Raw genomic sequence first — 15154 nt, 5'->3', positions numbered from 1 at the left:
TGAGATTTTATATGATCCTTTGTACACTTGGCTAGAAAAGACAAGAAGAACTTACTCGACGAACAGTATGAAAAGATCCCCGTTACAAATGTTGATTACGAATGTACAATGTATTATATTTTTATAACTGATGTAAACCCCATTTACGACGCACACGTACGGTATGCATATAGGAAATCTGATTACAACTGTTATGATTATGCTTCTAAATTATGAAAATATATGCCCCCGAACCCCCAGCCAATTAATAGACGTTTTAGTCTCTTACAAATGAATGAGTAAAACTTTCCGATGTTTTTATTGCTGCAAACGACACCCCCCACTGTACGCACTTTAGCCATTGCCACGACCGGCCAAATACGACCGCACCCTCATAATCCATATGCTGAAATGATTTTGCAAAATAAAGTCTTTGAAACTATGGACGGGTATTGCATGCTTTATTTTAAAAAAAATATGGGATGGGTGGGAAAGTTCTTTTCTGTGCACCCTACTCTGCTCTCTCTTTAAGGTTAAAAGAAGATGGTTGCCCAGCCCTGGAGGACGGATCGGATCAACAACACGACACTCCGCCTTCAAGGTACGCGTCTGACTCATGAACTCTCGCGTAGAGGAAGACCTTGACTTCCAAGGATGGGTAAAACGAATGGTGTAAATGAGGGAATGTAAAAGGAGGGTGAAATGAAATAATGTAAATATTATAAAGTACAACGTTCCAAAGTAGCAGGGACCCAAGAACCGAAGAACCTTAGAACGCCACAGCGTTGAAAGAGGTTTAAGGACCCCGATAGTGAGATACATCCTTTGACTAGATACCTCGCACTAGGCACCTCTGGTTTCCTTTTTTTATGTTTCCCCGCACACGCCCTACATGAACACACTACCCCCCCCGACTCCAGAAACCATATCCCCGGGGACCCTGCCCCAAGGAGGAAAGACGAGTAAGAGGTAAGTTAAGGACTTATGAATCCATGTATTTGAATGCGCGCGAATGCTGTCTCCCCCACCCCCCTTTTTTCTCCCTCTGCAGGTTACATCAGAAATTACAGCCGAGGTGTGGCGAAGATCTGAAGTCTTGCCATGTCTAATACACGAAGCGGACTAGCGCCGCAAGGTGGTGTTTAAGCACGCCTGCAAACTGCTCACGTACCGAACAAACCCGAAAAATTAGCACAACCTGATAAAAAAAAAAAGTGATCACCCTTAAACCAGACCGGACGAATGAACCCATGTCACGTATGATGCGAAACTATGAGGGAATGTGTGTGTGTGACTGAGATGTTGACCCAACTGGTCGAAGGACCGAGAATGCGAGAAAGTGCGACAAAATGGTACCTCCTTTCTTCTTTCCTTTTTCTCAAGGCATGTCCCCTCTACCCTGTTTAATGCTCAAACTGCATGATTACAAGATTCTAACCCAGACCCGTGAATGCCCTTTGCTGTGTAATGCACTAAATAGCCTTTCTTGAATACACTGCCATTCTCTCTGTTGCACGTGTACTATTTAGCCTGCCGTTACGCTCTCTCTCTCTCTCTCTCTCTCTCTCTCTCTCTCTCTCTCTCTCTCTCTCTCTCTCTCTCTCTCTCTCTCTCTCTCTCTCTCTCTCTCCTCTATTTTTGCGCTCCCACTCTTCCGAGTGATTAACCCCGAAATTGGCAGACTGCCACCCCTAGCACCCCACCTAATTGGCTTCAAATACCGTCAGTATTTGCACAAAAACTTGTCTTTAATACAATCACCCTGAGACCGCGTCGTTACCTCTCCTTTTCCGCTAGAAGTCAATGAACCCAGGTTGGGCCGTAAGGGAAAGGACAGGTAAAACGACAGAGGTTCCCTAATCTGACCCGAAAATAAGGGAACTACATGTCAACGGCTCCTATAGTATAAGACAAGGACCTCAGAATACGCGACCCTCCCCTCCCCGAAATGTCGCAATACCCAAACCGGAAAAATGACCACCCCCGTTACCTCCCCTGTATATGTCCCTGGTTGTTTCCCATAAAACCCCTGTCCTTCCTAATTAAGTAATCGGGCTGTAAAAGGTTACGTAGGACCCAGAATGATGCTTTACAAGGTTAACAGACTAGTTCAAGGTAAAGAAATCATCGAAATGAACCCCGCAGTAGTTGCAAAACAGGATGCACCGATAGAAAGGAAATGTTTAGCCATGTTCGTCTCTCAGCAAAATACCTGTGTAGTACCATGTTGACGACTCACTGCACCCTTTTGTAAATGTAAAACTCTAGAGAACGGCATATCTTCGCCAGATTTGTCTCACAAGGGTGGGTTACCATCAGATGAACTGCCATGCCTGTAATAAATAATTATGAAGGAAAGTCATAGTAAATCCAACAGAACCCGTCACCGGTCATTCATATGCCAGTTGTGAACACTAAAATAACGGGCATTTTTCATTCTTTGCCTGGAGCTGGGAGAGAAATAGACTTTTTGATTATCTTCATCTGCAAATTTTCTAAAGACTGTCTTTTCAAACTTGTTTAAGGGTACCGCTGTTGGAGGAGAAAAGGACCGGATGTGGGAGCACGAGGCCCGACTGCAGACTAAGGAACACCTGCGACATTAGCCAAGGCGAGACCACGACTGAAAAGAGCTGCAGGACGAGGCACTGTTTTCGACAACATGAGAAGAAAGGGTCGACCTGATGCCCCTGCTCGATGTCCAATGCCTGTCGACAAGTCCCCGCTCTCTGAATTCGGTCACACGCCCGCCTATTTGAAGTCTCTCGTTCCCCTAGTTTGTTCCTAATTTGGCCTTGCTCCATCCCCCTTTCCCTCTGACCTACCCTATGGACTGTTTTGTACGCTCTTCTTCCATCCGAACTTTCTGACAATCACCTCAAAGGACACAGGGCGAAAAGGACCTTTCCGACCAGAAACGCGAGGAAAGGGTCGTGCCCTGCAACGCAGAACTTAGAACAGAGCTGGACTTGTAGCTCCACCGCCGGTGCTCAACAGCGCCAACGAAAGACCACAAAGAACAATGAGAACTCGTAAAACTTCGAACATTTGACATCCTCAATCACCGTTTTTTTCTATGCCTCATTTCTCTCCCAGCCGCCATTGTATTGATCCTGCTCCAAGCCGAATCTGAAATATGTATTAACCTGCCAGTTCACGTTATGATATGTACTTGCTGCTCACTACAGAACCATTTTTTGTATTACATTCCTATGACTTTCCTGCTGAACAAGTGTATCAAAGTTTATCAAATAGGCCCACCTCCTAAAAACTAGAAATGTTAAAATGTATTGTTTACAACTTTTTCATCTAGGGTTCCTACCGTTTTTTTTCTCCCATGCCCACCACAGTAGAACCAAGTAGAAAATGAACCAGCAAGATGTCTTGAATATGTTAAAGGGAGGACTGTTGAAAATTAGTACGTTTTGGTGAACATTATCTGCGCCATCTTGCCTCTTCCCCTGATGCCACACTTTTGTCGTGCGCGCCCGCCATTTTAAGATGCCCCGATCAGAACGAACCCTTTTGCATGCCGCTGGCCCCTGACATAGCCCTTTGCCTTCGCTAAGCCTGCACGCTGACCACCCCCTGCTTGCACCTGCCTTGAGTCATAAACCCCTCTTCGGCGCTGCTCTGCCCCAGGCCTTCATCCTGTTCCCAGCGCGACACCTCCCTGCTTCCCTTTCATGATCTCCGGCCCTTAGATGCAAACCCCCTTTTTCCCCGTGTGCCCGTTTTGTCTTCCCCGTTCCCAGGCCGACACCCAGCTCTGCCGATACCATCTTTGCCCCTCCCCGTACGATAGAAAGCTTCCCCCATCAAAGAATCCCCGGGTTGATCAAAGCCCCCACCCCATGAGATCCGATCAAACCCCCCACATTCCGTGAATCGGCGGATTATCCAGCTGCGCGATGCTCATCACCTGTTGTGACTAGGGTGGGGACTTCAACTGTAAATGTGTGTGGGAACGGGCCCAAAGGGGAGTTCCGAGAATGTCTTTTCCGTACATCAAAGCTTTAACATGTATGTGTAATCTACAATAAAGTCATAAATGTGTGTATAAGAGGCCAGGCCTCAGGAATACAGTTAGAGCACCTCAGAACGATACCTTCTGTCCGTTTCGTTGTGTTCTCCTCCGGAGAGAATAAAAAAACCTTGTTTCCTGCTTTCCAGTCTCCAGCGCCTGCCTCTTCATTGATTTAAATAACTAGAGGGTCACAGAGGCAATACCGCCGGGCAAATATCGATTGTCCCCGACCCGATTGAACTTTTTACATTCCCTCTGGGAGTCTTGGGGATCCATTTGTTTGTCCTGCAGGGCTCTGCTTCACAACAGCCTGTCTCTGTGTAACTGCTCTCCTGTGTGATCAGGTACCCTGCACCTGCATGGGTGTGGCCACTTCCTGGTTGTGGGGTGGGGTGGATGCACAGGATTGGTGTATTGCTCTGTTGGTTGGCTGAGGGGCGGGGTGGAGGCACGTGATTGGTTGATACTTCACTGCCTGATATTTTGTATTCCCGACTCGGTATTTACCGAATCGGTAAATACCGAATCGGTAGATTCATGCATTCCTATGGGCATCCTGGCCCATAGGTTTGCATGTGAATTACCGATTCGGTATTTGCCGTATCGGTAAATACCGATTCGGTAAATACCGGCTCTGGGTTTCCGAATTTTACCGAATCGGTATTTTTTACCGATTTTTGACCTACATCTCATTTCCCTTTTCTAAAATACCGATTCGGTAAAAATCTGTATTTTAGAGTCTGTAAAAATGAGTTACCTACATCTGGCCCATAGTGTTCATGAGTGCATAAAGAGACCGAACAGGTACGTGCTTTCAATCAAATTAATACCAATATTTGAAAAAGGGTACAAAGGTGTGCAAACCCTTCAGCAAGGAAAAGGTTACATTTTCTGCTCGCTGTTCAGCAAATAAGCTACATCTAGTATAATGGGGTGACCCAGTGCCCCTCAGAACCTAGGTGTACAAGAATGTGGTTCTGTTGGGTACAGAGCTGCTTCCTGGTATACTGAATAATAACCAATAAAACAACAATACTCAAACCATTTTAGCAGTAATCAATAAAACAAAAAGACCAAATGAGTCCCAAAATGAAAAACACACCAAAAACTTCTCATTTCAAGAGCTGTGCTGGAGAGCTACAGTACTGTGCTGTGCCATTGATGAGATCCACAACCATCAAGGACCTCACTTCAGACATTGGTTGGAATCCAACCAAACGGTGGACCATACCCTGCAAATCTCTTTTGATTTGGGCTGTCCCTTGGTTCGTCTAGTCCTGAGGAAGACCCTCTGTGCCTACCAGTCAATCACACACGTTTCCCGGTCGAAACGTCTACGCACTTGTGATAATCCTGACCCTACTCTCTCCACCCCACGCGAAATGGAAAGTTAAAATCCCAAGTGGAGCTTCATGTATCTAGCGATGGATGTCCTCTGAATGACTAATTTCAACAATTTTTATTGCACTGTATATATCTCATTCACATTTAGTACTTTTTTTTCACTTTTTGCGCCGTTGGAACAAATTGTATGTTCATGAACATTGAAAGCCTTCTAATGTCAGCTTGACACCATAAAATGTAAAAAATGTATGGTTTTATCCTTAAATGCAAACTTTGTTTGATTTATTTTTGGTGTGTTTTTCGTTTTGTGACTCATTTGGTCTTTTCGTTTTATTGATTATTGCTGAAATGTTTTCAGTATTGTTTTATTGGTTATTGTTAGAAATGGGGGTCTCTAGTTGGCAGAGGTAGGTACCACTGTCCAAATAGGGACCTTTGCTTCTAGTCCGGGTAAGGGGGAAACCCTCTGAGATAACCCCTGCTTACCCTCTAGGTAGCTTGGCACGAGCAGTCAAGGCTAATCAGAAGGCAATGTGTAAAGTATTTGTACTAACACTCACAGTAACACAGTGAAAACACCACAAACTGACTCCACACAGTTTAGAAAAATAAAGGTATTTAATCTAAACTACACAAGACCAAAACGACAAAAGTCCAACATACACAGTTCAAGAATATGGTTTCAAAAGAGTTCTTAAGGTTGCGATAAAGTTATTTAGGTTGCAATAAAAATAATCCACAGTTGCGTGAAAAGTTCACAGTTGCGTCACGTTTAGCTCACAGTACCTTTAGTTGCGACAAAGTTCCAAAAGCAGAAGCTGGTGCGGTGGAAAACAAGCAATGCATTGCTCCTGAGACCCTGGGGAGGCGTTTGCGACAGCCTCGCTGCAGCAGCGAGCGTCTTGCGACGAATCCGGTCTGTATGGAGAGGAAGGCCACTTGTATAGATTCCGGTGCGTAGGTTCCGTAGGAAGTTTGTTCTCGCAAAGGTACGATGCGACGATCTTTGGAGTTGCGACGATCTCCGGGGCGATGATGCGCGGACCAGCGGTGATCTTCTCTCTCGCAGCTCCTCGATACGATGGCTTCGGCGATGACTCTTGCAGCGACGTGATGCGGTCCGCAAGCAGGCGGTGCGGCGATCTCATCCAGCGACGACAGGCTCTGCGACGACACTCGCAGCGATGTTAGACTTCCCACACCGATCGGGTGCGTCCCGCAAACGAAGGATGCGACGGCTCTGACAGCGGCAACAGGCGCTGCGACGATCTCGACCTTCGTAGCGGTGGGATTCTCCTCGCACTGTCAGAGATGCGCGCCGCAGCGAGCGATGCAATAACTTTTCTGTAGCAAAGTCTCTCAAGCTTAGTTTCCAGCTTCCCAACACAGGTACAACTTCCAGAGGCACCACACATGGACAAAGCACTCCAGGAAGGACAGAACTCTCTCGGTAGAGCTCAGGGGAAGCTGGGGGTGAAGTCGTTTTGTTCCTGGGACTTCAGAACAGGGAGCCAGCTCTTCTCAGGCCCTTGGAGATTCCTTCAAGCAAGGGGACACAGCACAAAGCAAAGTCCTTCCCTTCTCCTTGCCAGCAAAGCAACAGCAGGGCAATCCAGCAGAGCAACAGCTGGACAATCTTCCTTCTTCAGTTTCAGCTTTCTCCTTGGCAGAGGTTCCTTCTTGATTCCAGGATGATCTAATTTTCTGTTGTCAGGGGTCCTGTACTTGTATGTATGTATGTATGTATGTATTTATTTACTTGATTAAGCGCAACTTATACCCCTAAAAGTCTTTGTTCTCTTTGTGCAAGTGGGCCCTGAGCCCGGTCTGAACCAGTTCTGGGTGTTTCTTGAGCACTTTGTTTTCCTGGCTTCTCCTTTCCTTTCAGAGTGAGGGGCATGGTCGTCAGCCGCCCAGCAGGAGGTGGAGTCAGCATTGTGGAAGGCAGGCACAGCTCTATTCAGGCCCAGTTGCTATCTCCTCCCACCACTCAAGTTGCAAATGCGGTTATTCAGCCTAGGGCTGACTCAGCCAGCCTCCTGGGGAATCCCCAGCCCCTGTCACTCTCAAACCAGACAGTCACTACACAAACAGGCCAATGCACACAGGAAGGTCAGACAAGAGAACAGCAACTTTCTAAAAGTGTTGTTCTCAAACACAGGATTCAAAAACAACCTTTCCTAAAAGATGTGTTATTAAATTCTGACTTCAGGGATACTAGTCTCTTATGTCCTATCTTGTTCCTATGGGACGAAATGCTGGTAGCCACTGTAGCCAGCATCCCCCATGTTAACCTATAGAGCAAGATAGCCTTAAAATAGTGAAAAACGAAAATGGCTGTAATTCACTACCAGAGCATGTCACCTGCACCAGTACATGCTCTACCTTTCATATACACTGCACCCTGCCCAGGGGGGTACCTTGGACCTTCCATAGGGGTGACCAATGTGCACAAAAAGGGAAGGGTTAGGCCTGGTCAGTGAGGACACTGACCAGGAGGACATGGCAGTTCACAGACTGCACACAGGCACTGCGGTGGCAGGCCTGAGACACCATTTTAGGGCTACTCATGTGGGTGGCACAATCAGTGCTGCAGGCCCACTAGTAGCATTTGTCATCACCAGCCCTGGCACACCCAGTGCACTTTACTAGGGACTTCATGGTGATGCAAATATGCCAATCATGTATATCCAATCACAATAACAATTTACACAGAGAGCATATGCACTTTAGCACTGATCAGCAGTGGTAAAGTGCGCAGAGTCCTATTGCCAACAGCCACGGGTCAGGAAAAATAGGGGAGGGAGAAGCAAAAAGTTTGGGGATGACCCTGCAAGAAGGGCCAGTTCCAACACAACCCCCTTCCAGCCTAAAGCCAGGGTAGACCAAACGATACCTCGATGGGATTCCCTGCTTTAGGCGATAGAACACGGAAACTGGCCCAAACAGCAGGGCACAATTCCTGTTCTACGCCGACCTGAACCTAGTTGGATCACTCTATCCATACTCTCAGGGTCCACCATGCCAATCCATGTGGAACCCTTCTCCTTACCTGTGGACACCACCTGTGCAGCACCTAACCTTACTTTACTCACAGTTGTGTCCCAACAGACAGACAGCAAGCCACAGTGACCACCAACAGTGATCAGGGATAAGACCCAGGCCTTATGCCTCTCAGGGCTCTCATACCCCTGTGGCGTCAGAGGGTGGGGGGCAGTAGCCCCAGGTGCTTGGTACCCTTTGTCCACTCCCTCTCTTGTCAGGTTAGGTCTGACACTCTGGCACTGACCCACCAGTCCTGGACCTGTATCTGGCGGCTGGACAGGAGGCTGGGGTGGGCTTCCCCACACCCGGCCCTCCTCTTCCTTGGGGCTCTGTACCCTACAACCTGGAGCGGTACCTCCTTCTAGAATAGTCAGGGCACCTGTGGCAGGTGTACTGCACCATTCACTGACCAGTTCAGGGGTTCTATCCTGCAACTGGTATTCCAGGTCAGGGGGGACACCCCGGACCTGGCCCTCAAACCTGGGCTCCAAACCTCCAGGACAGACAACACCTGAACCTGACTTCCTCACCCAGGGACCAACCCCTGCGGTGGAACACTTGCCTGGTGCACCAGGACTTCACTCACTGATGTGCCCACACTGGAAGACAGTACCCACCTGGCCAATACAACGGTGTGGCCCAGTCTACCCCCAGGGTGAGACTCCTGCCCCCCTTCCTGGGGCAACCCTGTCCACCAAGACAACCAAGAACACTACTCTCCTACAAGTTCAGGACCTCCCTCCAGCAACTGGTCTCCCAACCTAGAGTTTAAGCCCTCAGGTTGCACCGGGGTCAGAGGTGAGGACGCCCTCCCTCTGCACCCGCTTCCAGAGCGCTGCACCCTCCCTACTGGAGGGGTACCCCTGGGAACCATATTGGTCAGGACACTGGTTACAGATGTCCTTCCTTCCAGGTCAGGCAAATCCTGAACCTGGTCTCCCAACCCAAGGGCCAATACCTGCAGTTGTGCACTTGCCTGGCATGCCAGGACTTCTGGGGGCTTACATAGTACCCCCTTGAGGGTGACACACAACTCATGTGTCCTGTAACAGTCTGCCTGGCACAGATCTCCCGACCCCTGTCCACCTAAGAGTGCGTGAAGATCCCCCAGGACAGAAGTGGTGTCACCATGGTCACTCCTGGGAGACTCAGCCCTTCTGGCTGGCCCCTGACCCACTGGTTCTTCCACTGGGGGGATTCCTTCCACCTCTCACCCCTCAGTCTGGACTTCTGCACCCTCCCAACTGGAGTGGCACTGCCAGACACCAGAACTGATGGAGGCCTGGTTACAGGCCCTCTCCGTTCAACTGACACTAGGAGATCCTCCTCCAATGGCCTACTAGCACCTTCTAGGCCCCCAACCTAGTGCTCCCTTAAGGAACCCTCCAGGCTCTGAGACTGTGTTACAGGCACCGTAAGACACACCGTCCCATACTCACTCCTTCCCCACTGAGACCGGACATGAGCCCCTACACCCCTCCCACTACACTGGGACCCAACCAGGCTACACTGAACCTCTTCCACCTCACAGGTCTGGAAGATATCTGAGCCACTCCTTTTGGGATCACTTCCCAATGCCTCCTCAGACTCTCTGGAATCCACCAAGAGGTCTGTCTCCAACGCAAGCCCCCTGGAATCAGAGGACTCGCACTCCACCGGGTGTTGGCATAGCTCTGGAAAACAGGGACTTAAAATATGCTCTCCAACAAATGAATCACACAGCCCCCACAGTTGTTAACCAAGCTACCCTTTGCCTCACCCTCCAGTGCCTCACACAAGTACCCCACACTACTCTCCTGAGACTGGCAAGACAGTATCTGACTGTCTCTGTCACACAACCCACATTCTTCTGGCTGGTCTCCACACACACACACACCAAGGTTTCTACCATGGGGGAACCCCTCTCCCTGTACCTCTCTTCTAGAGTCAGTAGAGTGTCCCTCTCACCACTAGGAATATGGTCCCCTGTGCCAGTCCCCCAATCTACTTCAGGGACACTGCACTCCACTGGAACTACATCATAAACCTGAACCCCCTGGTGTATGTCGACACTCTCCCTCAAGTCAGGCGCCACATCTCTGGGTGTTTGTACCTTTCTCTCAGCACTAGATATCATAATCATGCTGCCACCATCTGAGCTGGACTCCACCTCCAACTCAGCAAAGCTCACTTCTTGAGCTACACGTTTTTCTTCTTTCTGGACTAAGGCCCACCGGATCTCACCCTCCTTGCTTGCCCGGTCTAATTCTCTGCACCTTCGCACAGCAGCAAGGAGCCACTCATCTTTCTCTCCCTCACTGTCAGAGAAGTCCTCCTCCTCAGAATCATCTGTCAGTGTTGCTTCCCAAATTCTGACCTCATGGAAATACAGGCATGCCTTGTGGAACCTCTCTCCACGGGCAGCCCCCTCTCTTTGCAAAAGGCTTTTAACTCCACTGTGTAGATATACAGGTGGAAAAAGTTGACTTCCATTTTGGCAGGACTTCACAGGTGCAACACTAGCCAGAGTCTCAGTATCCCCAAAAAAATACTTGCAGGAGGACACCAGGAAAAACAAACAGTATGTGGTTGCATAGTGGTCTGCACTCACTAGTGATGTACACCATTCACTGTGGGTCTAGTACAAATACAACTTCAAATCCCCATCGCTGACCAACAATGTTAGAAATGGGGGTCTCTAGTTGGCAGAGGTAGGTACCACTGTCCAAATAGGGACCCTTGCTTCTAGTCAGGGTAAGGGGGAAACCCTCTGAGATAACCCCTGCTCACCCTCTAGGTAGCTTGGCACGAGCAGTCAAGGCTAATCAGAAGGCAATGTGTAAAGAATTTGTACTAACACTCACAGTAACACAGTGAAAACAGTAACACAGTGAAAACACAAACTGACTCCACAACAGTTTAGAAAAATAAAGGTATTTAATCAAAACTACACAAGACCAAAACGACAAAAATCCAACAAACACAGTTCAAGAATATGGTTTCAAAAGAATTCTTAAGGTTGCGATAAAGTTCTTTAGGTTGCGATAGAAATAATCCACAGTTGCGTGAAAAGTTCACAGTTGCGTCACGTTTAGCTCACAGTACCTTTAGTTGCGACAAAGTTCCAAAAGCAGAAGTTGGTGCGGTGGAAAACAAGCGATGCGTTGCTCCTGAGACCCTGGGGAGGCGCTTGCGACAGCCCCGCTGCAGCAGCGGGCGTCTTGCGACGAACCCGGTCTGTATGGGGAGGAAGGCCACTTGTATGGATTCTGGTGCGTAGGTTCCGTAGGAAGTTTGCTCTCGCAAAGTTACGATGCGACGATCTTTGGAGTTGCGACGATCTCCGGGGCGACGATGCGCGGACCAGCGGTGATCTTCTCTCTCGCAGCTCCTCGATACGATGGCTTCAGCGATGACTCTCGCAGCGACGTGATGCGGTCCACAAGCAGGCGGTGGTCCGATCTCATCCAGCGACGACAGGCTCTGCGACGCCACTCGCAGCGATGTTAGACTTCCTGCATCGATCGGGTGCGTCCCGCAAACGAAGGATGCGACGGCTCTGACAGCAGCAACAGGCGCTTCGACGATCTGGACCTTCGTAGCGGTGGGAATCTCCTCGCACTATCGGGGATGCGCTCCACAGCGAGCGATGCGATAACTTTTCTGTAGCAAAGTCTCTCAAGCTTAGTTTCCAGCTTCCCAACACAGGTACAACTTCCAGAGGCACCACACATGGACCAAGCACTCCAGGAAGGACAGAACTCTCTCATTAGAGCTCAGGGTAAGCTGGGGGTGAATTCATTTTGTTCCTGGGACTTCAGAACAGGGATCCAGCTCTTCTCAGGCCCTTGGAGATTTCTTCAAGCAAGGGGACACAGCACAAAGCAAAGTCCTTCCCCTCTCCTTGGCAGCAAAGCAACAGCTGGGCAATCCAGCAGAGCAACAGCTGGACAATCTTCCTTCTTCAGTTTCAGCTTTCTCCTTGGCAGAGGTTCCTTCTTGATTCCAGGATGATCTAATTTTCTGTTGTCAGGGGTCCTGTACTTATACCCCTAAAAGTCTTTGTTCTCTTTGTGCAAGTGGGCCCTGAGCCCGGTCTGAACCAGTTCTGGGTGTTTCTTGAGCACTTTGTTTTCCTGGCTTCTCCTTTCCTTTCAGAGTGAGGGGCATGGTCGTCAGCCGCCCAGCAGGAGGTGGAGTCAGCATTGTGGAAGGCAGGCACAGCTCTATTCAGGCCCAGTTGCTATCTCCTCCCACCACTCAAGTTGCAAATGCGGTTATTCAGCCTAGGGCTGACTCAGCCAGCCTCCTGGGGAATCCCCAGCCCCTGTCACTCTCAAACCAGACAGTCACTACACAAACAGGCCAATGCACACAGGAAGGTCAGACAAGAGAACAGCAACTTTCTAAAAGTGTTGTTCTCAAACACAGGATTCAAAAACAACCTTTCCTAAAAGATGTGTTATTAAATTCTGACTTCAGGGATACTAGTCTCTTATGTCCTATCTTGTTCCTATGGGAAGAAATGCTGGTAGCCACTGTAGCCAGCATCCCCCATGTTAACCTATAGAGCAAGATAGCCTTAAAATAGTGAAAAACGAAAATGGCTGTAATTCACTACCAGAGCATGTCACCTGCACCAGTACATGCTCTACCTTTCATATACACTGCACCCTGCCCAGGGGGGTACCTTGGACCTTCCATAGGGGTGACCAATGTGCACAAAAAGGGAAGGGTTAGGCCTGGTCAGTGAGGACACTGACCAGGAGGACATGGCAGTTCACAGACTGCACACAGGCACTGGGGTGGCAGGCCTGAGACACCATTTTAGGGCTACTCATGTGGGTGGCACAATCAGTGCTGCAGGCCCACTAGTAGCATTTGTCATCACCAGCCCTGGCACACCCAGTGCACTTTACTAGGGACTTCATGGTGATGCAAATATGCCAATCATGTATATCCAATCACAATAACAATTTACACAGAGAGCATATGCACTTTAGCACTGATCAGCAGTGGTAAAGTGCGCAGAGTCCTATTGCCAACAGCCACGGGTGAGGAAAAATAGGGGAGGGAGAAGCAACAAGTTTGGGGATGACCCTGCAAGAAAGGCCAGTTCCAACAGTTATTATTCAGTAAACCTGGAATCAACCCTGTACTCGACACAACCACATTCTCCACATTTCAGCAAATCAGCTTGCCCATTTGGGAAAGCTTTCTTTATTTTCTTTCTGGTCACTCAACTCAAACCAGTTTCCACGTCCCTTCTGCTACACCGCATGACCAGTCTAAGTATTCTATTTTAGCAGCAGGAGATATTTTTGGTGACAAAGCACTTAATAATATTATACCTAGCTTAGCAGAACCCTAAGAGAGGGTGAAGCATGGAATCTCAAGAAGGGAAAAGTTGTGTCTCAACAACAAACTGCAGTTTACCATTGAATTGTATTGCAATTACAGTTATATACATGTCCTACTCCTGACAAGGAATTAAATCGCTACATGACATATCGCACGCTACTCTGGAATCCAAAGTTAGTGGTTAGACCGGGGCTTTTTGAATTTTTGGGTTAGTTTTCAGCGTCTTGAGACCCTAACGGGTTAGTAGTTGTGCTTTAAAAGAAACCTGATTGATTGGTTGAGTTTGGGGTTCAATGACTCAATTGTCAAAGGTCTTCTGTTTGGTCAAGATAAAAGGCAGAAAAAAATGATCTTACTTACAGAGGAGACGGAGTATGTCTTGGTGACCTGGTGCTGCAAGTAGTGCTGAGTTGTAGAGATTGATTTGTCAAACTAAGAAAGAATGAGACACATTAGACCACGGCAAGTTTAGCCTACAAACTCAGACACTTCAGTAACCATGGATCTACCACCTTAGCAGTGGGGGTGCAAACTTTGGTGATTTTAGGGTGGAAAAAATTAACCTGACATTAAAAGGGCAGAAGGTTTCCTGCTTACCAGGAGTTTCTCAAATCATATAACCCTCCCCCTTCAATAGTAACATCTCGGATTGCTGCTGAATTACAACAAACTGTTCCCACCAAAGTAATATAAAAAAGGCATAACATGTTAAATGTGTGTTACACTTTATTAGCAGCACAGCTTTATTCTCTGCAGCCTGGGAGGTGTTAAGGGAGGAAGGAGAAAAAGCAGATGGAGGAAGAGTGGAGGCAGACAGGCCATCCTGGGCAAAAGGGCAGTAGACGGAGGGGCAATGCAGGGGTAAAGATGAGATTGACAGAGATGCAGAGGAATGGCCAGTGGTGAGGGCAGCTGAACCAGGTAAAAGGACAGAGAGGAGGAAGGAAACAGAAGGAAGAGGGTAGATGCTACATGATTTCGGTAATAGAGAGCAGAAACTGCCACAAAGTGTGCATACATAAATCTTCGTTTTACTTTGCATTCTGGTATATGTGGCTTTGTAGACTAAATTATAAATATGCTAAGTACCAACGCGAAGCAGACTTTGGCAGAGCCAGTAGGTATGGCATTGGCTTTTTTGGACTTTTGGCTTTGTCAATGCCTGTTTTTTAGGTCGAGCCTGAGCGAGTGAACAATCGCTTCTCTGGCGATCTGTTGTAGGTAGAGTATAGAGGATAATCCCCGCCCACATTTTTCATTGGCTTGTGTCTTTTCCCTTCTTAAATGCTGGTGTCTGATTCCTTAGGAGGCTTGTTAGTACCTCCTTAGTACGCCCATATCGTCATTCGTATCCTCCCATGGCTACTGGCCTCTTTACTTTGTTGTTACACAGTACGTGTACTATTTTTTACATTTTAT

General features: G+C 48.2%; 1 long non-coding RNA gene across 1 annotated transcript in view; it reads right to left on the bottom strand.

The window, feature by feature from the left end:
* The window catches only part of LOC144823369 (uncharacterized), a 73426-nt gene extending 59245 nt beyond the window's left edge, over nucleotides 1-14181 (bottom strand). Inside the window, exon 1 of the long non-coding RNA XR_013608772.1 lies at nucleotides 14092-14181. This is a non-coding gene — a long non-coding RNA (uncharacterized LOC144823369). The remainder of the gene's footprint in view (nucleotides 1-14091) is intronic.
* Nucleotides 14182-15154: the final 973 nt, after the last annotated feature.

Source organism: Lissotriton helveticus, chromosome 3_1, assembly GCF_964261635.1.
Source record: "Lissotriton helveticus chromosome 3_1, aLisHel1.1, whole genome shotgun sequence".
In the NCBI taxonomy this organism is placed as follows: Eukaryota; Metazoa; Chordata; class Amphibia; order Caudata; family Salamandridae; genus Lissotriton; species Lissotriton helveticus.
Note: the sequence above shows the minus strand (reverse complement) of the source record. Positions and strands in the feature narration are given on the sequence as shown.